The sequence below is a fragment of the Cicer arietinum genome, chromosome 4 (genome assembly GCF_000331145.2).
Source record: "Cicer arietinum cultivar CDC Frontier isolate Library 1 chromosome 4, Cicar.CDCFrontier_v2.0, whole genome shotgun sequence".
Lineage (NCBI taxonomy): Eukaryota > Viridiplantae > Streptophyta > Magnoliopsida > Fabales > Fabaceae > Cicer > Cicer arietinum.
In genome coordinates this window covers 29,256,131-29,259,073 of record NC_021163.2, presented here as the reverse complement: position 1 = coordinate 29,259,073, position 2,943 = coordinate 29,256,131, and positions in this window count along the sequence as shown.

The window sequence follows — 2,943 nt, the reverse complement described above, 5'->3', positions numbered from 1 at the left end:
CCCTGAAACTCAAAATTATAAGGAGGCAGGTGGTAATGGTTCTAATCTACATACAGATTATAATGAGAAAAATGAGGATCAACTAGAGCAACCTCAACTCGTTCAAAGGGCTAGATGAGTTCGACGACCGCCAATCTACCATCATCATTTCTATCGCAAATCTTTCAAGTTTCAAAATAAAATCATCGTACCATCACCAATTTCTTCAGAAATATATTTTCTCACCCTACTAGAAAGAATATGCAAGAGCTCTTTTTGAATTTGATGTGAAGTATACTTGGAATTATATGGAGCATTTTACAACACAACTTTTGCAACTTCGTCTTTGTAAGTCGCCAAGAGTTTTATCAATTGAAGAAAATTGCCTTGATTTCTTGACCTGTTAGTTTCATCATGTCCCCTAAAAGCACAAGCTTGAAGTGTTAACCAACTAACAATATCAATCGATTCTTCAAAAAAAATTCCTAGCTTTGCACTTGAAATGTAATCCTAATATGTCAATCTTGATTCAACAAGTATAGACAAGCTTACATTGCATTGTTGTGTGGTGAGAAAGGATCCATCCCTATGTGTTTGAGAAAGGCGCAAAAATTTCCATTTTTAATTTTCTTCCAATTTCTAAAGCCCGTACCAATGAAGACATCTGATCCGGGACGTCCACTTGGTCTTTTGCTAAATAGATAGCATGGTAAACAATATGCAGCATCTTTAGAAGGTGAATATTCTAGCCATGAAGAAAATATGTTAAACCAAGCATATTGAAACTGTCTTGGATGAACCTCGTTGCCAGATAAATGATATTCTTCTTAATTTATTTGATAAGGACCAAATTTTAGATAATTGCATCCAATTTATTTGGAGGATATTGCCAAATTTGAGGGCGTTTTCCGGGGTCACGTTCTAAACATTTCTCAAAGTCATCTTCAAAAACTCTAGAAACCTTGAAAATATTATTCTCATTTTCTTCAATTCTTGGATTCTCAGAGTTAGTTTCAGATGTAGAAGTTATAATTTCTTCATCTCTTTCACTCTCACAAATTTTCCTCTTGAAAAAAAAATCAACTCTTTTACTCTTCTTCATTCTCACAAACTTCTCTAAATCAATCAATTTAGGAAACATAAAACATATTTTCAGTGAAAATTAAATGGAAACAAAAATCAAACACCTTATATGCAACAAAAACAACTCCAAACAAAAATCAACACTAACTTCTAATTTGAAACAAACAAAAACTCCAAACAAACAAAACTCCAAAACAAAACTCCAAACATCAATTCTGATGATAAACAAAAATACGAAATTGAAATTCGAATCTTGAGTTTTGACGAACGGCCAAGACGGAGGCGAGCAGTCATAGAGGCAAGGCCGAGGCGGCGAGCAGAGACTGCGAGTAAAGGTAAGGCGGAGGCGCGAAGCGACCGAGCAGCTTGAGGTGGAGGGACACAAGGCAGATCTTGAATTGTGTAAGCAAGAGGGAGAGAGAGAAGAAGACTAGAAGAGAGATTTATGTTTAAGGTATTATTGTAATTTCTTAATTTTAATAAAGATATTTTGGTCATTTTACTTTTTTTTTTGGATGGCCGCAACCCCGATCCCTACCAAGATCCTCCCTTGACCACAAGTACTATAGGATTTGACTATCTTGTAATTAATTTTCCCATCAATAAAGACGGGGTAGACCCAAAACTTTTAAACAACGGATGTCATATATATATATATATGGCTGTGCAAAAAATTTGGTTGTGAGGCCCAAATCCAAATCCATTTTAAATATCCGGTTAAAATTATATGGTTATAATCTGGTTTATTTATAAATCGATTGGATAACTACTTATGTTTTATATTTGGATTTGGTTTTTATCCACTACTAATATTTTGTTAATTTTTGAGATTTTATTTCTTGAAAAAAAAATTTGAAATTTTTTTTTTCGAATAAATATTGAAAAAAAAATCAATTTTAAAATTAAAATTTTCAAAACCGGTTGCTTAATTATAAACCGGTTATTTAACCATAATCAATTTTACAATTGATTTTATAACCGATTTTAAACCAAATAATAGATTTGGTTATAAATCTAAATCCATATATTAGTTTTAAAATGGATATGGTTTGGTTTTTTTAAAAAACCAACCATGAACAGCCATATATATATATATATATATATATATTGCAAAAGTTAAATATATAAGAAAATAATTATTTTTAATAGCATAAATATACATCATAATTGTTCTCCATATTTTTTAATATTCTAAAACACTGAATAATTTTCTCATTTTCAATATCAATAAAATAAAAATATATCTCTACATAAGTAATTACACAATCATTTAATCATTCACCTCCTACTCAATTTCACATCTAATTTTTAATAATACTCATTTTATAAGCTTAATGGGTCAAACCTCAAAGACGAGATAAGCCGATGCAAGAAAGAGTTGGAGCTGGCCCAATTGAATGTTACACCGGATTCCATAGTAGACTTATGTGTATTGAACGAAAAAATGATCAAAGGAGATCTTTTTGGGAGGTAGCGGTCCTAGACGTTTTGCCATTTCGGTATAGAGAGGGTGATGTCCAAAGTACTCATGAACAGGTTGAAAGGTATGTTGGAAAATTGTATATCTGAAAACCAATCCACTTTTGTTCAAGGAAGATCAATTTTGGACAACGCGTTGGAAATTGTACACCACTCTTTTCGTGTTAATGACAACTTTGTGGGGCCATTGATGAGTAAGCAATTGTGATGAAAAATATCATGCCCACTAAGTCTTTAGTCAAAGCATTAATGAACAGAATCTATGAGAAACACTTGAAGTCAATTTTAAATATTAAAGGAGGAGGGCCCGACCCACATTTTTTCTAATTTAAGTTTATCTTGAATATATTTGAATTTGTATAATGGAGATTCACACTTGTTTGTTGTGCTTTGACCATTTTA